Raw genomic sequence first — 23,093 nt, 5'->3', positions numbered from 1 at the left:
CCTGAAGAGTGTAACCTATTCAGCCAAGAATTTAACACACATGTGGAGCCACAATATAAAATAGCCTCATGGAGGTATTGTTGAACAAGACATTATGCTGTGGTTAAACCTTATCTTCAGTACCCTGTTTAATTTTGGTCACTGATGCACAAAGGAGATACTCAGGCTCTGGAGATGGTGTAGAGAAGAGCTCAACACTGATCCCTATTATGAAGAAAAATGTAGAAATTTGTGCTCTTCAGACTTGAAACAAAAGAATTAAGAGTGTACCTTATGGAAGGATGGGAAAGATAAATTAGGGACACTACTTCAAGTAGGACAAAGGGGACACAAGTTCAAATGTAGGATCTTCACACAAAGAATGATCAACATGTAGATGTGACTTCTTGGACAGGTATTGGAAGCAATAACCCTGGGAACCATTGAAGAAACTGCGGTAATGAAGTGTCTATAGATTTTTTTTCTGGATGGATGAGATAGGATGGGCTGAATGAGATTCCTCATCTGCATCTATCTTGTGATCTTGTGAACAGGTGGCACTTTCCTGCTCCACAGAGCACATGAATGGAACAAAATTCTTAACAAAATTTTTACTCTCAAATGACATACAATATAATTTATATTCAGTAGTTTTCCCTTATTATTCATGACTACTGCCAAGATCGTAATTTTAGCTGTACTCTCAACTGAAAAATGTTCAAATCAGACACAAAAAGAAATTCCATCCTTTTTCCAAATGAAGGGTTGTCACCGTAAATAGGGTTGAAAACACTTGAGGGAATTCACCTATAAATTGAAAAACAGACATCACACATAAGAACACAACAATAAAATATTCCCCAATATAAGCAAGAACAGGAAATGTCTATCAATCATACCTTTCTCTGAACTTTGGCTTAATTCCCAATATTTTTGCAATTGTAACAAAAAACGCGTATTCCCTGCTATATCATGGGACAATTCAATTCTCTTTTGATTGCTTCAGCTCAAACAATATTGCTCTAGGAGACAATCTTTCTATGATTTCCTTCCTTTACTGTTTTTAACTGCAGCTGGAAGGGTTTTACACACTTCGTAAAACCTGGCACTTACCGCAAGGCAGGGACTGCTGCATCCAAGAGCTAAGTGCCTTTACACTTACCTCCTGGATCCAGGATCCCTGCCTAACCCACCCCCTGTGATCAGAGACCCACTTACAAGGCCTCCAATCCCCTTCCCAGACTGCCCCAGCCCCCCACCTCCGCCGCCACGATCAGCCTGAGGCCGGCCACGCTTCTCCAGTGGCCGGCCCCGAACTTCTTCTGCCCCGCCCCCTCCCCCCGGGTCCTTCAATGGCCATGATCTTCTTCCCTCCCCCCCCAGCGGTCCCTGAATGGCCGCAAACATCTTCCCTCCCACTACCCCTCCCCCACCGGTCCATCGATGGCCGCGATCTCCTCCCACACCAAGTCCCACCCCCTCCCAGTTCCTCGATGACCGCGATCTTCTTCCCTCCACCCCCAGCAATCCCCTTCGATGGCCGCAAACTTCTTCCCTTCCCCCCCCCCCCACCCCTGCCACCCCAGAGGCCATGATCCTCTTCCCTCCCACCACCCCAGTCCCTTGATGGCCGCAAGCTTCTTCCACCCCATACCGGTCCATCGATGGCCGTGATCTTTTTCTCCCCACCCCTACCCCCAGTCCCTCGATGGCTGTGTTCTGCTTCCCTCCCCGCACCCCTACCCCCGCCCCCAGTGGCCGACACCGGCCTCCACCCGATCCCTCCCTCCATCCCCTGTGCGGCCTAGTGCCGCAGGCCTACCCACATGCAGCCAGCCAGCCAGCCTCGCAATCTGGTGGGCTGCGGACGGGAAATAGAGCCTTCTGATGCAAATCAGGTCCTGCCGTTAAAGTTGGCAGGGCCTGCGGTAAACCCGTTCTCCAGGGTTTCCTGCCCGCATCGGAGCCCCCCACCCCCCGCCTCCCACCCTATGAAAATCCAGCCCCATAAGTTTTTACCTTGCCTGTCTGACTCCCAGTTTTCTGCTCAAAATCTGTTATTGGCAACACGTGATTAATGAGCATTCAGAGAAAGTTTTCCACTTGGGGAAATTAAAACAATCAGGTAGGGATTAATTTAGCTGGAGTTCACTATGGGCCAGCTAAACTCTTTGTTAGAGTATCTGTTCAATATCATTTATTTGCAATTGCTGCATGAACTGGTTGACTGCTGGTAGGAGAAGGATGTCTGAGATTGCATCCTCTACTAGAGATAAAGCACCCACTCCACCGCATACCAGCAGGCTTTTCGACTCTGCTGCTCACTGTACTTTACTGAACTGAGCAGGATTCCGCTGGACCACTTTAAGTGGATGACCAGAAACCAGCTGAAAAGCCCCGATGTACTGCTCTGCTGCAAATGTAATTTTCCATCATGGGAAATCAACAATCACAAAATTTAGGTAGTTAAATAAATCATTATGAATGCAGAGAAGACCAGAACTAACCAAGAAATGAATGTAAAATATAATTTTCAATACAATCTACACAAGCGGACAATGCACACTATTTTTTAAATTACATGCATAACAACAAATGTTTTGGTTCTAATACCATAATTCTATAAATAAGACATGGCGCAGTCAGTGAATCAGAAGTCTACAAATTCATTGCCTTGCTTAATTTACAATAGTCTACTTCCCAAAGGTGTATTAATGGCCAGGATTTTCCAAATTTTCCTGCCCATTTTTGGGTGGGCATATTCAAATTAAATAATAATGATGGAAATATGCCATCCAATGTATTTTTTTGTTATTAACACATCAGCAACACTGGGCAGCAGGAACACCATCACCTTCCTGGTGACCAGAGTTGCTAAGGCAGGGAAGAGAGGATTAAGATTTAAAGGGTGACAAAGATGAGCACAATTAAGCATTTAATTGCATTACATGGCCTATTTAAATTAAAATAAGAAAAATAATGTTGACTGCCGACCACGCTACACTGCAGTAAATGCTGCAGTGACTTCCCTTGCCCCCTCCGTTCCCTACCACCCCCTCCAATCGAGGCAGGTGATCCGGCTAGAACAGAAATACTGCAAGGAAACCCAGCGTAATTATAAATCGCCTGATCCTGAAAGATCCCTGGGGAGTCAAGGAAGAAAGAAACAGCTGGGCGCGAAGCCCATCCCACCACATGATTCAGTGGCATTCCTGCCAGTTTGAAAAATCTAGGCCAATATCCAGCCTGGTTAAGTGGCTGTTAAACCATCTGAGAGCCATAAAGTGAGCATTATTGCAAGAGAGTCTTGATGTATTAGGTTTATGCCAATAAATTATACAAAACAAACTCAGCTGTAAATGGAAGTAGTTATCATTTCTATTTATTGCTATTAAAATAAATACAAACTAATACAAACAACACCTGGGCCCCAAAATTGCAGTCGGCGGTGTAGCTAAGGAGTATGTTGCTGACTTCCGAACAAAATCTGTACCTAAAATAACAACAGAAAATGCTGGAAAAACACAGCAGGTCAGGCAACATCCGTGGAGAGAAATTTGAGTTGACGTTTCGGGTCGAACCCTTCTTCAAAACTGGAAAGAAAAGAAACTAGATCGAAGGCAGGGCTGCGATCGGACAAAAGAATAAAAGAAACAAAAGAAGTAAAAGAGATTAGAAGCTAGACGAGATGGTAATAGGCTGAGATTAGGTGTAAAGTGTACTGGCAGGGCAAGAGATAGCTGCCAGGTGTGAGAGAGAAACAAAAGGAAAGGGGGGGGGGAAAAGGAGTGGAAAAATTACAAGAAAAAATGAAATAGGGGCCAAGCTTATGATCTGAAATTGTTGAACTCGATATTGAGTCCGGAAGGCTGCAGAGTGCCTAATCGGAAGATGAGGTGCTGTTCCTCGAGTTTACGTTGAGCTTCCGTGGAACAATACAAGAGGCCAAGGACGGTGAGGTCCGAGTGGGAATGGAGCAGTGAATTAAAATGACAGGCGACCGGAAGCTCGGGGTCACCCTTGCGGACTGAACGGAGGTGTTCCGCAAAGCAGTCACCCAATCTGCGTTTGGTCTCCCCAATGTAGAGGAGACCGCATCGTGAGCAGCGAATACAGTATACTAGATTGCAAGAAGTACAAGTAAATTGCTGTTTCACCTGGAAGGGGTGTTTGGGGCCCTGGACAGTGGGAAGGGGGGAGGTATAGGGGCAGGTGTTACATCTCCTCCGCTTGCACGGGAAGGTGCCAGGCGAAGGGGAAGGGCTGTTTGGGGTGATAGAGGAGTGGACTAGGGTGTCTCGGAGGGAGCGGTCCCTGCAGAATGCTGAAAGGGGAGGGGAGGGGAAGATACGTTTGGTGGTGGGATCACTTTGGAGGTAGCGGAAATGCCGGAGGATGATCCGTTGAATGTGGAGGCTGGTGGGGTGAACGGTGAGGACAAGGGGAACCCTATCGTGGTTCCGGGAGAGAGGGGCAGGGGTGAGGGCAGAAGTGCGGGAGATAGAACTGACACGGTCGAGGGCAGTGTCAACCACGGTAGAGGGGAATCCTCGGTTGCGGAAAAAGGAAGACATGTCTGAAGCATTGGTGTGGAAGGTGGCATCATCGGAGCAGATACGGCGGAGACGGAGAAACTGGGAGAATGGAATAGAGTCCTTACAGGAAGCAGGGTGGGAGGAAGTTTAGTCCAGGTAGCTGTGGGAGTCAGTGGGCTTGTAGTGAATATTGGTCGAAAACCTATCCCCAGAGATGGAGACGGAGAAGTCGAGGAAGGGAAGGGAAGAGTCAGAGATGGACCATGTGAAGGTGAGGGAAGGGTGGAAATTGGAGGCAAAGTGAATGAAATTGTCAAGTTCAGGGCGAGAGCAGGAAACGGCACCGATACAGTCATCAATGTATCGGAAAAAGAGGTGAGGGAGGGGACCCGAGTAGGACTGGAACAAAGATTGTTCCACATAGCCCGCGAAAAGGCAGGCATAGCTAGGACCCATGCGGGTACCCATGGCAACACCTTTGATTTGGAGGAAATGAGTGGAGTTAAAGGAGAAGTTGTTCAATGTGAGAACAAGTTCAGCCAGGCGGAGGAGGGTAGTGGTGGATGGGGACTGGTTGGGCCTCTGTTCAAGGAAGAAGCAGAGCGCCCTCAGGCCATCCGGGTGGGCCTGGCGTGAGGCCCCAAACGAAAACTTGCTTTGAAATGCTGCAGAGTTGTGCGCAGCGTAGTAGTCCATGGACCTCAGGGGCGCACCGTTGTGCAAAAGCGTACCTGGGATCACATGGGGTGGTGCTACTTTCACTAGCCAATCAGGAAACAGAAGTCTCCAATGCCCAACAGCAATCAAATTGTAAATTAAATGGTGTGAATATTTATTTTACAAGTGCAGTACTTGGCTTTAAAAAGCACAGGGAATACTTTGGAGTAAGTAGTTATTTATTGTGTAGGGGGTGGCTGTGGTGGTGGTGCCTACGCCCAGTCAGTTATGCCCCTGACTGTTTTGTGAGCGGTTCGAATCACTCCCATGCCCCTGGGTTTTAGACACCGGACTTAGGTACAAGGCGGCGGTACAGAGAAGACTCGAGTAGACAGGTGGTTGGATGTAAACAAAACCAAGATTTTATTGAAGAGGAAAAACTTGATACAATCTCATGGGAAAAATTACCAGTGTACACTTCTACAGGCGAAAATACAAATGCAAAAGAATAATAACTATACTTATACAGGGAATGGGAAACACACGGCACATCGAGGGAAAACAACTGTCTTAACAAAGCCCCTTATCCTTATCCCACCCCTTATACCTAACTAGATTAAGCTATGAGGGGTCAGAACTTCATGCTCACCAATCAAAAGGTTTGTTAGACTCAAAACAGCGGTTGGGTTCGGGGTTCGCTCTTAGTGCTCTCTGGAGCTTGTCGTCGTCATGTGGCCTCCAGGCGCTGCAAGGGCATTGTCCAGGTTCGAGTACCCCAAAGTTAAAGTCTCTGTTTGGGTACCTTTCCTTGAAGGGATGATTCTTCGTCAACAGCTGCCAGATTGAGTTGGTGTGCAGTTATTCGAAGATCGGCCGAGGCTGAAGGCCCGATAATTCGAAGCCTCTCCTCAGTTGGTCTTTCTCCGGTGGTCTTCCCTCCTCCCCTCGTCACGTCCCGCCTCGCCTGACCTGAATTGTCCGTGTCCGCCCGATCGGTGCCGGGGCTAGTTCCAGATGGTGTGGGAAAAGGGCACGGGCAAAGGCCAGGGGGTAAGCGCGGGACAGGGGAAGAGCGGCAGCCATGAGGGCGAGGGGCCGAAGAGCAGCACCAGCACACCAATCAACACGAGCACCCGACCGAAAACTTGAACTTCACTCCACTCGAACTACTTGCTACCCGAGGGGGCCTTCAATTATGCCTTCGTCGAAAACCCTTATCTGCACGCCAAATTAGGTTAGTTATAAGAACATAAGAAATAGGAGCAGGAGTAGGCCAATCGGCCCCTCGAGCCTGCTCCGCCATTCAATAAGATCATGGCTGATCTGATCCTAACCGCCAATCTACTATCACTGAACCATCTCCTGAATCTAACAGAATTCGACACACGAAATAGGAGCACGATCAGGCTACATGGCCCCTGGGCCTGCTCCGCTACCCACAGGGCCATGACCGATCTGAACCTAGACTCATGTCCAAATTCCTGCCCGTTCCCCATAACCCTTAATTCCCTTTACTTCTAGGAAACTGTCTATTTCTGTTTTAAATTTATGCAATGATGTAGCTTCTACAGCTTTTTGGGGCAGCATATTCCATGGACCTACCACCCTCTGAGTGAAGTAGTTCCTCCTCATCTCAGTTTTGAAAGAGCAGCCCCTTATTCTAAGACTATGCCCCCTAGTTCTAGTTTCACCCATCATCGGGAACATCCTCCCCGCATCCACCCGATCCAACCCCTTCACAATCTTATATGTTTCAATAAGATTGCCTCTCATTCTTCTGAACTCCAATGAGTAGAGTCCCAATCTACTCAACCTCTCCTCATATGTCCATCCCCTCATCCCCGGGATTAACCGAGTGAACCTTCTTTGTACTGACTCGAGAGCAAGTATGTCTTTTCTTAAGTATGGACACCAAAACTGTATGCAGTATTCCAGGCGCGGTCTCACCAATACCTTGTACAACTGAAGCAATACCTCCCTATTTTTATATTCTATCCCCCTAGCAATGAAAGCCAACATTCCATTGGCCTTCTTAATCACTTGCTGCACCTGCATACTAACCTTTTGAGTTTCGTGCACCAGGACCCCCAGATCCCTTTGTACTTCGGTACTTTCCAGTTTCTTGCCATTAAGATAATAACTTGCTCTACGATTTTTCCTGCCAAAGTGCATAACCTCACACTTTCCAGTATTGTATTCCATCTGCCAAATCTCTGCCCACTTACTTAGCCTGTCTATGTCACCTTGCAGATTTTTTATGTCCTCATCACTCACTACTTTCCCTCCCATCTTAGTATCATCTGCAAACTTTGATATGTTACACTCGGTCCCCTCCTCCAAATCGTTAATATAGATTGTAAAGAGTTGGAGATGCAGCACTGACCCCTGTGGAACACCACTAGTTACTGATTGCCAGTCCGAGAGTGAACCATTTATCCCAACTCTCTGCTTTCTGTTAGATAGCCAATCCTCTATCCATGCCAGAATATTACCCCCAATCCCGTGATTTTTTATCTTAAGCAATAATCTTTTGTGTGGCACCTTGTCAAATGCCTTTTGGAAGTCTAAATATACTACGTCCACTGGTTCCCCTTTATCCACCCTATATGTTACTTCCTCAAAGAACTCCAGCAAATTTGTCAAACATGACTTCCCCTTCATAAAACCATGCTGACTTTGTCCTACTAAATTATGATTATCCAAATGTCCTGTTACTGTCTCCTTAATAATGGACTCCAATATTTTACCTACCACAGATGTTAGGCTAACCGGTCTATAGTTTCCAGCCTTCTGTCTGCTGCCCTTTTTAAATAAGGGCGTTACATTAGCAGTTTTCCAGTCTGCCGGGAACTTTGCTGATTTTTGGGAGTTTTAATTATTACTAATGCATCCACAATCCCTACCAGCACTTCCCTCAAGACCCTAGGATGTAAGCCATCAGGTCCAGGTGATTTATCTGCTTTGAGTCCCATTATTTTACCGAGTACCACTTCCTTCGTGATTTTGATCGTGTTTAGCTCCTCCCCCCCTATAGCCCCCTGTTTGTCCAGTGTTGGGATATTCTTAGTGTCTTCTACTGCAAAGACTGATACAAAATATTCATTCAGTGTTTTTGCCATCTCCATATTTCCCACCATTAATTTCCCGGTCTCATCCTCTAAGATACCAACATTTATTTTAGCCACCCTTTTTCTTTTTATATAACTATAAAAACTCTTACTATCTGTTTTTATATTTTTTGCTAATTTACTTTCATAATCTATCTTCCCTTTCTTAATCAATCTTTTTGTTACTTTTTGCTGTCTTTTAAAGTTTTCCCAATCCTCTATCCTCCCACTAGATTTGGCTTCCTTATATGCCCTTGTTTTTAGTCGAATACTATCCTTAATTTCTTTACTTAGCCACGGATGGCTGTCTTTTCTTTTACACCCTTTTCTTCTCAGTGGAATATATATTTTTTGGAAGTTGTAAAATAACTCCTTAAATGTACACCACTGATCATGTATCGTCTTACACTTTCATCTATTTTCCCAATCCACTCTACTCAATTCTGCTCTCATACCTTCATAGTCTCCTTTATTCAAGCTTAGCACGCTTGTTTGAGATCCAACCTTCTCACCCTCTAATTGAATATGGAATTCAACCATGTTATGGTCACTCATTCCAAGGGGATCCTTTACTAGGACATTTTTAATTAATCCTGTCTCGTTACACAGGACCAGATCTAAGGTTGCTTGCCCCCTGGTCGGTTCAGTTACATACTGCTCAAGAAACCCATCCCTAATACACTCAATGAACTCATCCTCAAGGCAGCCCTGCCCAATTTGATTTGTCCAATTAATATGATAGTTAAAATCCCCCAAAATTATAGATGTTCCCTTATTACAAGCCTCAACTATTTCCTGATTCATACTCCGTCCAACAGAGTTGCAACTGTTCGGAGGCCTATAGACTACGCCCACTAGTGTTTTTTCCCCTTATTATTCCTTACCTCCACCCAAACTGTTTCATTATCCTGATCTTTTGACCCAATATCATTTCTCTGTATTACAGTGATTCCTTCCTTTATTAACATAGCCACCCCACCTCCCCTTCCTTCCTGCCTGTCCTTCCTGATCGTTAAATAACCTGGTATGTTTAATTCCCAGGCATTGTCACCCTGCAGCCATGTTTCTGTAATGGCCACAAGATCATACCCATATGTAGTTATTTGTGCCATTAACTCACCTATTTTGTTACGAATGCTACGTGCATTCAGATAGACAACTTTCAAATATGTTTTGTGACACTTAGTTCCTGCTTTTGCCCTTTTTATTACTTTACCTTTTACTCCATACCTTCTGCCCCTTCCTGACACACTCTGGTTTTTAATTTCCCCACTGCTACCTAAGTCTATGACCTTCTGTGTTGTCATTTTTATTATTTGATCTCTAGGAACCTCCCCCCCAATAGTTAGTTTGAAGCCCTCTCTACAGCCCTAGTTATATGATCCGCCAGGACTCTAGTCCCAGCACTGGCCAAGTGAAGCCCGTCCCAACGGAACAGCTCCCTCCCGCCCCAGTACTGGTGCCAGTGTCCCAGGAAGCAAAACCCATTTCTCCCACACCAGTCTTTGAGCCACGCATTTAACTCTCTAATTTTATTTGTCCTAGCCAAATTCGCTCGTGACTCAGGTAATAATCCAGAGATTATTACCCTTGAGGTTCTGTTTTTTAATTTGACCCCTAGCTGCTCATACTCCTTTATCAGAACCGGCTTCCTAGTCCTATCTACTTCGTTTGTACCAACATGGACCACGACAACTGGATCCACCCCCTCCCACTGCAAGTTTCTTTCCAGCCCAGAGGAGATGTCCTTAACCCTGGCACCAGGTAGGCAACACAGCCTTCGGGACTCTCGCTCTTGGCTGCAGAGAACTCTATCTATCCCCCTAATAATACTATCCCCTACCACTACAACATTTCTATTTACTCCCCCCTCTTGAATGGCTCCCCGTTCCATGGTGCTGTGGCCAGGTTGCTCATCCTCCCTGCAGTCCCTGCTCCTGTCCCCACATGGAGTAAAAACCTCGAACCTGTTGGTCAAGAGCAAGGGCTGCGGCTCCTCCAGCTCTACCTCCTGGATCCCCATACCTGCCTCACTCGTAGTCACACCGTCCTGTCCCTGACCATGGGCTACATCTGAATTACTTAACTTCATAGGTGTGACCACCTCCTGATACACAGAGTCCAGGTACTTCTCTCCCTCCCTGATGTGTCGCAGTGCCTGAAGCTCAGACTCCAGCTCATCAACACGGAGCTGGAGTTCCTGTAGCAGCAGACACTTGTCACAGACGTAATCACCGTGAACCTCAATGGTGTTCACCGGCTCCCACATCTCGCAACAGTGACACGTCACCTGCTCCATTCTATTTAATTAATTAAATTTTTTTTTTTAGTTATGGACACCCTCTGCCCGATTTTAGATGCTAGTATCCCCTTTAATTAATTGGATTTAAATTAAATCAATCCCTCTAGTTACACCAGTTAAATGGTTTACCAACAGTCACTCTGCACCAGAAAGGTCTTGGTACACCACAGCAACCTTAAAAACTATAAACCACAGACTTAAAGTTTTAAAACAAGAGAAATACTCCAACCAATCACCTACCTGTTTTGTGGTGACGTCACACCTTGAGTACTTTTTACCTCTCTCCTTGCCTGAGATTGGAGATTGGTGAGGCCTACCTGAGCCTCTGGGGCCTCTTGTAGTCGCTCTGCCGCGCTGCTCCGCCTCCACCCGCTGCCGATGCCGCACTGAGGACTACCTGAGCCTCTGGGGCCTCTTGTAGTCGCTCTGCCGCGCTGCTCCGTCTCCACCCGCTGCCGATGCCGCACTGAGGCCTACCTGAGCCTCTGGGGCCTCTTGTAGTCGCTCTGCCGCGCTGCTCCGCCTCCACCCGCTGCCGATGCTGCACTGAGGCCTACCAAGATTCTTTGTTTTAATCTTGACGGGCTATTTTAAATAATGGTAGCAATCCATACTAGCTGATTTTAGATGGCCGGTTATCGCATCTACCGGCCCGATAATTGACTTGTATTGCCCTGAAAGTTCCTTGATGGGCCTTGTCCAGCCTCGATGGCTCGGTTAATCTGTTTCCGATAATATATGCAGACTGCTAGATGGCCTTAACTATAGGCCTAAACTGAATTTAGATTTGCCTCCAATTCGATCTAATGCATAAATCAGAGTCCTGTCTGGTTCCAAAATACAAAGTTTCTCTTCACAGAAGCCTGCAGCTTGATTTCGATTTCTCCAAGCTGTCTGCGTTGTAGAGTCCATTTTAAAATCTCACAGGCTTGCTGCCATGAGGCACGGACGCCATTTTGGGTACCCTTTTTGATTTTAAACAGTCCACGCAGGGTCCCGTTTGTTAATAACAGCCTTCGGGGAAATGCAGAAATTTTGCAAATCTTACAATTGGAAAATTCTGCAAGATTTAAAAAAAAGATTAAAACATCTCGGCCTAGAAATTCAGTTTTGCCAGTTTTGGGGCGCTAACGTTAGCGCCCGCCCGACTTTAGCGCCCGCCCCAAAGTTGCGCCCCCTTCGCCGAAATTCAGTTGCTTCGCCCTAAGAGGTTGCTGGAGCGCTAAAAGAGGCGTTACACGACTATCTTTAGGCGCTAAGCCGGCGGTGCAGAGGGGTAGCGCCGAGGCAGGGCGCAGCGCGGGTGCGGTCATTTTTTGATTGACAGCAGACCCCGTTGCGCCGGCCAGCTCTTAAAGGGGGAAGGGACAATTTGGTCTGCTGCCACGCCCTGCACACTGCAGCTTTCAAACTAGGCCTCAACACTGCTGCTGAGCCCAAGGAGCCATGGCAACGCATGAGAAGGCCCGTGAGCGTGCCCTGTGCTTCTCAGAGCGTGATCTGGATATCGTGCTGACAGCATTGGAGAAGAGGCGCAGGATCTTGTTCCCAGACACTGGCAGGAATCCCACCCACCGCATCTACACCAAAGCCTGGAGGGAGATCGCCACCAGGGTGTCGTCCTACGGCGATGCCCCCAGGGACAAGGTGCAATGTCGGAAGAAATACAATGACCTGACCAGGATTGTCAGGGTGAGTACCCTTTCCACTCTCCTCCTCATTCTTGCATGTACACCTGACATGATGGGCAAAGGGACCTGAAAGGCCTAATGGGCAGCCCTCAGCCAGCAGCTTTGGGACAGTTATGAGCATCAATTGCACATTCTGCACTTTACACACTGGCCAAGCTATTCCACCATGGGAGGCAGTGCACACTAGATCAGGGCTACACTCTGGCCAAGCTAGTCCACCATGGGAGGCAGTGCACACTACGTCACGGCTACACACCGTACTTAGAGCCCGTCCTTTCTCTTGCAGGCTAAAGTTGCGAATAATCGCAAGCGCCGCGACATCACCGGGGGAGGCCGCCCCAAGTTCCAGAAGCTCACTCCCCTGGAGGAGCGCGTGAGTGGCCTCATGGGAGGCTGGGTGATTGTGCCCAGAGCGTGTGGAGAAGCCGACCCTCCGCTGCCCGGCAATGGTAAGGACCTCGCCTTTTGGCCCTCTCTCGTCGCACTTGTGCATCCGAGCTACCTCCTTTGCCACTGTGCCACCAATGCGCTGAATGCCACCAGTCATGACTCCCTCGCTGACGCCCTCTCCTCACTCTGAAGCTACTCTTGTGCCTTCCTGCTTTCAGCTGGTGGCGAAGAGCTCCCTGAAGCTGCCAGTGACAGCCCCTCCAAACAGGAGGAGGAGGAGGAGGAGGAGGAGGAAGAGCAACCCGGACCATCAGGGGAGGACTCAGGTCCCGCAGCAGAGGGTGAAGTGTTGGACACGTCTTCCCTGGACGAGAGCCTGGAGCAACTTTCGGAGGGGAGTGCAGCTGCTGGGACCAGTGGCGTCCAGCCACCCAGGAGGGCTGCGGGTGGGCCGCGGCCTTCCCCCCAGAGGGGGGAAGGATCGGAGGGGAGTGCAGTTGCTGCGGACATTCGGCGCCAGCAACGTGGCAAGGGTCGCCTAGCTCGGACCCCTGCTCCCCAGCGGGAGAGTCCCGCCTCCAGTCCGGCCACCTTCACCTCGGAGGAGGCGCGCCAGCTGGACAAAATGGCCGAGGATTCGGACCGCCGCCACACAGAGCTCATGCAGGTGGTGGGACGGATGCCTGAGGCCATCGAGTCGCTGGCGACCAGTGTGCGGGAGTTTGGGGCATCAAATGCTTAGAGTGGCCGGATGATGATGGAGGTAGTGGAACGGATGCCTCCGGCGATGGAGTCGCTGGCTGATGCCGTCAAGTCAGTGGCGGATGTGATGCGGGCGCAGACCAGGGCAACAGGGGCACTCACTGCTGCCACACGCGCTGCCTCAGCCAGGCATCGCCAGGACACCCGCCGCGCTGCAGCAGCACAGCGATCTGCCCTTCGGCTGATTGGTGCGGATCCTGCAGTGCGGGCCCGGGCGAGTGCCAGCGTGCGACATCACCAGCCAGCACCTCCAATACGCCAGCTTGCCCACATTGCGCCATCCGGCGCCGCCACTCCCCCAGTGGAGCGTCAACGGCAAGCGGCTGGAGCTGATGGTGGGCAGGCACATGTGCGCCAATCAACAGCCGGCCCCTCGAGGCCCAAAGCCCGTGTAGGCCGCCCCCCAAGGCCATCTGGTGGAAGGACATCTGACCCTCAGGCGCCTTCCCCCAGCCTCACAGCAGCCACTGGGCAGAGCTTGCGGAGGAGCAGCAGGCCGGGCAGGGGCGCCAAAAGGCTGGGCAAGGTCTCGCCCTCGCGGGCCACTAAGTAGAGGGTGTGGCCAGCTTTCATTTTATATGGCGGTGGACATCTTTATTTTGGCCATGGTTGTTTTGTTTATGGGTATGTTTTTTGCGTTAAGGCCGAGGTTGAGGCCTGGTTTGTTCAAATGTGGAGTTACTCCTCCCCAGGTTGTGGGAGTGAGTCGTTTGTTGCACTTTTTGTGGGGGCCATTGATTGTTTTTGGGATTCATGTGGGAAGGGGTTTCATTTTTGTCAAAAAAAAATGTATCTTTATTCAGACAGTGTCCATGGTTGTTCTTGTTAGTCTTTGTTGCCTTTGCCGGCTGAGGGCTTGCGGAGCGGCTGCATTCATCTTCCTTCATGGCCACAAGGCATTCCCTGACGGGGGCTTAGAAGTTACGTTCAATAAGCTGGCGACGGACGGCCCTTTGACCTTGTCGCTCCCTCCTGGGAACGTACTCCTCCTCCTCCTCCTCCTCCTCCTGCTCCTCCTGCTCCTCCTCCTGAGGTGGTGGTCCAACGTCAGGTGGCAGTGCCTGAATCCTGCGGAGAGCCAGGTTGTGTAGCATGCAGCAAACTACGACAAATTGGGAGACCCGGTGCGGCGAATACTGCAGAGATCCGCCGGAACGATCAAGGCAGCGGAACCGCTGCTTGAGGACCCCAATAGTTTGCTCGATGATGTTTCTGCTCGTTTGATGGCTCTCGTTTTATGCCTCTTCAGCGCGGAGCGGGGTCATGAGCCAGGTACACAAAGGATAGCCTTTGTCCCCGAGTAGCCATCCTCTTGGGGGAGGCTGTGCCTCGAACATGTCATGCACAGTACTCTGCCGCAGGATAAAGGCATCGTGGCAGCTGCCTGGAAAGCGGGCATTGACAGCCAGGATGCGCTGCTTGTGGTCACACACCAGCTGCACATTGAGAGAATGGTAGCCCTTCCGGTTGCGACACTGCTCGCCATGCTCCAGAGGTGCCCGCAAAGCCACATGCGTACAGTCAATGGCGCCCTGCACCAAGGGGAAGGCCGCGAGTCTTGCAAATCCCACTGCACGCTGATGCTGGCTCTCCAGGGCCATGGGGAAGGAGATGAATTGGCGTCTCCTTCTGAAAAGGGCATCGGTCACCTGACGGATGCAGCGATACACGCCGAACTGGGATATGTTAGCTATGTCCCCAGCAGCGGATTGGAAGGAGCCGGTGGCATAGAAGTTCAATGCCACCGTCACCTTCACTTCCACCGACAGAGACGTCCTGCACCTGAGCTTTGGACGCAGATCTCTGCGAAGCAGGTGGCAGATCTCTGCAACCACCTCCTTTCGGAATCTCAGCCTTCTTACACATCGCGCGCCACTCATGGTGAGGTAGGAGCACTGCTGGCGGTATACCCTGACTGGGTAAGGCCTATGTTGCCGACGCCTGTTGCCCCCTCTGCCTCTAACCAGGGCTGCCCCTCTGACCCCGCGTCTGCGAGCCCTACGCACATGGCGCTGAAACTCCGCGTTGGCACACCATGTAACCCCCATCAAATGCTGGCAAACAGTCAAATTTCCAACAGGGCACTTGCAGCGCTTTGGCCTGAGTCCAAAAATACCTGAGCTATTGCTGCGCGAAACCAGTTAGCTCTCCTCCTTGTTGTGTGTCCAGAAATCCGTTGCACAAGAGTGTTTGCTGCAAAATGGCTGCCCTTTATACTGCAGGGTACGTGCCCTTTAATTTGCACTCCCCGGGGCCCGCGTCGGCTGTGTTGCATTCCATTTTACAAACGCTCTGGCCGTCAGCCGCACAATGGGGCGGTCCGACTGAAGTTTGGAATCGGGGCGCGCAAAGGGCGTTGCACGAGGATGTGACGTCATTTTCTGCGCGCGCAGCCGGGCGGGCGCTAAACTTTGCGCCGGCGCTAAGGGTCAACTTAATTTGGGGCGAGGCGCAAACTGCGCTGCGCCCGGGCGCTACACGCATAGCGCCCGAAATTCACTTCTCTTAAGGCGCTAACTGCTGGCACAACCAACTGAATTTCTAGGCCCTCATCCCTCTAACTGAGCCTTACAGTTGCCTGGTCGGTTGATACACGGCACTGTTATGTGTTCATTTTTAATTATTTATACATTTTTCTCATCTCACCCCCCCCCTCCCCTTACGCTGTTCAAACAGGTTCTTGAGCCTGTTTGCACAGCGTAAACTTTTCCAGCATAATTGCTGCACAGTTGGTGGGCAATTAGCCCAACTTCTTGCCAGCAATGAGGATTTGACAGTTGCAGCGTATGATCTCTCCAGTCAGAACTTGACAGACCGCAAGTTCAGGGTTTAGCGCATGTGTAAGCGCATACAAAATCCAGAACTTGCGGTCAATTGCAAAGGTGGTATGATGGCGTATTCTGAGAGTATGCCATCATACTGACTGCAAATTCTGCCCCCAGTTTCCAAAAATGTAAAATATCCCCATTATTGTTTATATTTAGATTGATAATAGCCTAAAGACCACATTAGAGTTGTCTGAAATGGAACTTGTCAACAGTTTGTGAATCTACTTCCAGGCAGTACCTGCATATTTTGTTTAACATAAGTTAATTGCTGTGATTTGCCAGATGTGTTTGTGTATTGTCGAATCTGGGCAGCTATGAAATTGAACAGTAAATTGTTTCGATCTGTGCTGTGAATTTACATTACCAAATGACACAATGGGAAAACAAGTTAGATCAATTGAAACATCATATAACACAGGAAAAATTAGTTTTGAAAGCTTCAATACTTTCTATCAAATTTACCGTTGTTGAGCTCCAGAATATTTAGCATCAAAATGTATCTAATAAATGTGTACTTTGGGAAGCTTCTGATTCACATGTACTTTCTGCCTTATGTAAGCTCATCTGATCTACAGAAAGTAAAATATAAAGAGACAGCAGTTTTCAAATATTTAAGCAGCAAATGTGATAAGTCATATTACTACTCAAGTGCAACTTTCCCCTGTGGAAGAACATTAATAGCAGCATATTTCAAGACATAGGCCGTGATTTCGCCATTGGAGGCGGGATCACGGCGGGAGAGGTAGTTGGCGAGTCCAACTCCAGCCGCTCCGTGAAAAGGATTTTATGCTAATTGGACTTGTTAAGCCCACCCTGTGCATTTCCCGGCCAATTAAAAGGAAGCGGGTCTGATGATGTCATTTGATGACACGTCATCAGCCGGTTTCCTTAAAGGGACCATGGCCACATTAATTTTGACAGTTGTGCTGTCGGTGTTCTGCAGCATTGAGGTGCTGCGAACACTGACAAACACTGCACAAAGGTGGATGGCTGCACTCAGGCTCTTGCATGGCTCCCTCTATATCCTTATGAAGGGTGTTACAGCACGCGGGGAGGGTCTCTTCTCTTCCAAGGGCGGAAGAGACCTCCCCAGGACACCAACGCAGCCTGGTTGCACATTGCACAGGAGGGCACAAGCAGGGATGCGGTCAGGAGGACCAGGTTGCAGTGGTGCAAATCTTTCAATGATCTCAGTAGATCACGAAACGTTACTGCAAAGCCACACTCAACCTCATCCTGCTGTGCCACTCATCATATCCCCATCACTCTGCCTTCCCTACACTACTCCTGCATATCCTTACTCACACTAATTTATCTTGCACCTCTACCCATTCCTCTCTGTCTATATTGGCCCAGAAATTCGGGTCTCCACAGGTGAGTACGCACGAGGTACTCACCCGTAAGCCCAATGGAAGTGCCAGTTTCCTGCATGCACTGCACATGCGCGGGAAACCGGCACTTCCGTTCCCCTGAAAGCAGGGGTTCAGAGGTCGAATGCATGCGCGGGAGAGGCTGCGCGTGCGCATCGAACTTAGTTTTTTTTACAGGTTTTCCCGGGAGGGTAAGTCTCCAGAAGTTAGACATGTAAAAAGCAGGCGTAAGGCCTGCTTTTTACAAGGTAAGTGGTGAATTAATTAAAATTAAAACATTTTTTCCGCAGGTTTATTATTTTTAAATACTTTAAAGAAAGGTAAGTTTATTTTTAGCCCCGTTAGAAAATTTAAAAAAAATTTCAAAAATTTAAATTATTGTTTAAAATAGTTATTTCATGTAATTTATAGTTTATTTAAAAAATGTGAATTTTTAAAAAATTATTTGAAGATTTAGTGATGTTTTGGGGCCATAGTATTTCTAAGTTTGACAGCACTTCCTGTCAGACTTATGAATGGAGCATTCCCTGCTCCGATGGGCTCCCCATGGCCCACGTGACCCCAGGGGACGCATCGAACTAACTGCGCCCCTGGGATACGCAAGCACTGCGCGCCGGCAGCTGGAGCAGGCCCAGGATCGGAATCCCACGTGGGCCCACAGCTCAATGACCGGCACGCAAGGTAAGTGCAGGTCGGGGGCTTACACCCGCGGGAAGCCCCCGACCCGATTTTCTGGGCCATTAATATCACTACCCCATCTCACTAGCCACCACTCACACTCGCCCTCATCCTTCTGCAAGCATACCAACTAACAACACACAAGGGTAGGCACTAGGGTGTTTTATGCAATGTTCATGTAAATTTTCTGTTAATGTGGTGTCAAACATTGAAATCTTTATTTTCAACACTTTGCCTTATTGGACAGATCTGTGCTCACCTTTGGAAGTGTCTTACTGAGTTCCAGTGAATGTTGAGACATAACTCCCCCCACCCCGCCAACAATTGTGATGAGCATGAAAGGAATGGCTTGGACATTGTCAGGATGCTTTATGGTGCTTGGGTAGGGTGGTGTCAACCTGGCACATCATGTGGCAGCCAGGGTGTACAGCGTCAAGTGAAATAAATCTGGCTATGCTGATGCCATCGCTGGCCTCCCGGGCAGCAATGTGGTCTGGTGCTGATGCATTCTGTCCTGTGCAGCATCAGGTGATTGCGGAAAACTTTGGTGTTGTTGTTGGTGCTGCTGGTGTGCCTGGTGCTGCTGTTGTTGGGTCTGATCGTGGAGGGATTCAGAGGACCAAGTTGAGATTTTTTCCAAGGGCACCGATGTTGCTGGAATAGATGGCAGCTGAAGATGAGATGACAGAAGCAATCTGTCAATGGTGAGAGAGCTTGCTCCAAGGAGGTGACAGTGGATAGAGAGTTTACTCCAAGCACTTGTAAACTGCATACAGCTCAAAAGTGTCTTTCAAGTCTTGAAGGCTCAAGCTTCTGACATTGGGAAGTGACCAGCTGTGAAATGATAGCTTTTATACAGTTTTGCAGCTGTCACCTATTCACAGTAATAGGAAAACATAGATAACCTGACCTACTTAGCTGACGAGATGTCCAAATGACGTGAACCTCACTAAAAAAGTGGTAAAATAGAAATAGGCTGGCAAAATAGTAGTTAACAAGCATTTAACAAGCATTTAACTATCTTAAATGCTTCCCCCACTGCTTGGTGTCAGGTCTGTTCTGAAATCTCAGACCCGACACTTTGCAAACTTACATGGTGGCGGGTTCGGAACGGGCTCCCAACCCACTGTCAATCATTTCAATTTTGACAGCGGACCCGCCTCCAAACACACACTCTGAGGCCCGGCAAAATTCAGCCCTTAGAGTGGGACAGATACATCCAAATTCTTCCATAAATAACTGATATGAGACTAGGAGAACAATTGGCCAATAGCAACGACAGCATAGTTAGATTCAATGTAAGAAAGGGATAATAAAGCAAAATCTTTGTTAAAAGTATTGGTGCCTGTGTGTATATATGCTTCAACAAACAGATCAGTACTTATGAGATAAACATTATTGATCTTTGAGAAGAAATTAGCACCAAACTTTGTTTAATCAATTTTTACCGCCAAATTTCATGGGGAGAAAAATTTGTCCCCTTAGCGCCGCCCATTAGTGCCAGTAGATGGCGCTAATGTGGCGTTGAGATCAGTATCAACAGGATGAGGTGAATCCAGTGACGCATGCCAAATCGGGCCCCCCATAGCGCTGCCGGTAACAACTATCACCGGGGACCTCAATGCCAGTGAGAGCGTAACATCAGTGAGTGTGCAACGCTCACTGATTGCCGGATTTCCCAAATTACTTTTAGCCACTCACCAGCTGGAGTAAACACTGACAAGGAGAGCTGGCATGCAGCACCAGGAAGCTAGCTGCAGGGATACTATTTAAAGGGATCATCAGTAATCACTCGCATGTGTCAGGTTAGTGTAATTTCAATTACTTTTTGTTAGTTTCAGCTACTGCAACAGTTCCACTGATTAATTTCAAAGTTCTTTTGTATCAGGAGTCTTGTGGCAAGTATAAAGTAGTTACATTTATTCTTCAAAGATTCAAACTGCAACAATTGGTAAGATTAATGGGGGCTATACTGACAAGCCACCTCACCCTCCAGGGTCTATGGTGGAGGGAGCGTAGGCAGCGAGAAAGACAGGAACATGTGCGCAGAGGGAGAAGGACAAGGACAAGGTAGAAGAAGACAAGGAGGAAGAGGATGAGGAGGAAGAAGACAAGGAACAGGAGGGAGGGAGGAGGCAGCCGGACAATCGGGCTTCTGGACAGGTGGTTCGTGATGTGGTGTGCCACCTCCCTCCACATAATGCGGCAGACTTGCGGCGAAGGGCCTCCTGCCAGTTGATGGGTACAGGACTGCCCGCTTTCTCTCCAGCACTAAGACCAATGCCTCCAAAGCTTCATGGGAAAACCTGTGGGCTCTCTCCCTGTTTGTTGAGGCAGCTGCACAGTCAACAATGCTGAGAATGAGGTGCTGCAGCATCAAAGAACCTCCCCTTTAAGTAGTGAATTAAGCCTGTGGCAATCATGAGTTGCGATTAAAATGCACGATATTGGTCCATCTTTTCAGTGTAACGCCAATGAACTTGGGTTTTTAGACTTGATTTAAGACTCGAATCATTTTTTTGAGCAGTGAGGACGAACTTTGTGTGCAGTCTAGAGCATTTTCGCCTGGCGCTAATTCACTATCTTTTTCCTAACACCACCCATTCCTTGGTTATAACGAATTTCTAGCCCAATGAGGTTATATTATCCCCATGAATTATGACTTTGTGGCCCAGAGTTTGCTGCCAAAATAGCGATGAGTTTAATGGTGCTTGCCATCATTAAGGTACAAATCGTCCAGCAACTTGTGGCAAGGAAGAGATACTCTGTGAAATGCGAATCACCACAAATTGCTAGCCAATTTGCGCCTCTCTGCCATTAGCCTAGTATGAAATATTAATGGCCTAGAAATTGGACATGGACACGAATGGGCAGTGTTAAGACCCAATGATGTTAAGCTGCGCCACCTCTAAATAGTCTAGGTAGCACGCAAAACTCGTGCTCACTCCTCATTAATATTATTATAGTCTTGGGCCACGATTTCCCCTACTTCAGCTGATCCGGTGCGGCTGGGATCGGTGGCGGGTTGCAACCCCGCTGCTGGCTCCAGCCCACTGTCCAAAGTGATCTTACACTGATTGGGCTTGTTAAGCCTGCCCAGCGCAGGATGAAGGCATCGTGGCTGTTTCCAGGATAGCGGGCATTGACTATCAGGAAGTGCTGAGCATGGTCGTACACCAACTGCACATTAAGAGAGTGGTAGCCTTTGTGGTTATGGAAGATCTCATGATTGTTATACAAAGCCACGTGGGTGCAGTCGATGGCGCCCTGCACCATGGGGAATTCCGCTATCCTGACAAAACCACATGCGCGCTCAGCCTGTTTCTCTCTCCTCAGAGAGAAGACAACGTAGTCCCTTCTCCTGGTGTTGAGTGCCTCAGTGACCTCCCAGATGCAGTGATGGACATTGAACTGTGAGATGTTAGCTATGCCTCCTGCTGCAGACTGGCAGGATCCGCTGCCAAAGAAATTGAGGGCCACGGTGACCTTTGCCCTGCTCTCAGGTTGCAGGTCTGGTTGCAGGAGGTGGCAGAGTTCTGTGACCACCTCCTTGGTGAAGCAGAGCCTTCTAATACACTGCTCCTTGCTTAAGGGGAGGCAGGAGAAGTGCTGTCGGAAGACCCTAGGTGGGTAAGGCCTCCTGTTGAGAGCTGTCCTGGCCCTCCTCTTCGTCCCTCTGTGCGCACATAGAATCATAGAGATTTACGGTACAGAAGGAGGCCATTCGACCCATCATGTCCGTGCCGGCTGAAAAAGAGCCCTCCAGCCTAATCCCACTTTCCAGCTCTTGGTCCGTAACCTTGTAGGTTACTGCACTTCAAATGCATATCCAAGTATTGTTTAAATGTGATGAGCGTTTCTGCTTCTACCACCCTTTCAGGCAGTGCGTTCCAGACCCGCACCACCCTCTGGGTGAAAAATGCTCTCCTCAACTCCTCTCTAATCCTTCTGCCAGTTACTTTAAATCTATGCCCCCTGGTTATTGACCTCTCTGCTAGGGGAAATAGGTCCTTCCTATCCACTCTAACTAGGCCTCTCATCATTTTATACACCTCAATCAAGTCTCCCCTCAGCCTCCTCTGATCCAAAGAAAACAACCCCAGACTATCCAATCTTTCCTCATAGCTAAAATTCTTCAGTCCTGGCAACATTCACATAAATCTCCTCTGTACCCTCTCTAGTGCAATCACATCTTTTCTGTAATGTGGTGACCAGAACTGTACATAGTACTCCAGCTGTGGCCTATATGGTGTTTTATACAGTTCAAACATAAACTCCCTGCTCTTATATTCTTTGCCTCGGCTAAAAAAGGAGAGTATCCCGTATGCCTTCTTAACCACCTTATCTACCTGTCCTACTACCTTCAGGGATCTGTGGACATGCACTCCAAGGTCCCTCTGTTTCTCTACACTTCTCAGTATCCTACCATTTATTGTGCATTCCCTTGCCTTGTTAGCCCTCCCTAAATGCATTATCTCACACTTCTCCAGATTGAATTCCATTTGCATCTTCTCCCCTTCTTCAACGCCTTCACTCCCTCTCCCGAAGGTACGGTAGCACGATCTGGAGACGTGAGTTCAAATCTCACCACGGCAGTTGGGGAATTTAAATTCAATTAATTAAATAAATTTGGACTAAAAAGCTAGTGTTAGCAATGGTGACCATGAATGTTATAAAAACCCATCTGGTTCACTAATGTCCTTTAGGGAAGGAAATCTGCTGTCCTTACCTGGTCTGGCCTATATATGACTCCAGAACAACAGCAATATGGTTGACTCTTAACTGCCCTCTGAA

This window comes from Somniosus microcephalus, chromosome 8, assembly GCF_052327205.1.
Source record: "Somniosus microcephalus isolate GS21.2 chromosome 8, FLI_Smic_1.0, whole genome shotgun sequence".
Taxonomy (NCBI): Eukaryota; Metazoa; Chordata; class Chondrichthyes; order Squaliformes; family Somniosidae; genus Somniosus; species Somniosus microcephalus.
The sequence above is the reverse complement of the archived record's forward strand: the minus strand, read 5'-3'. Positions refer to the sequence as shown.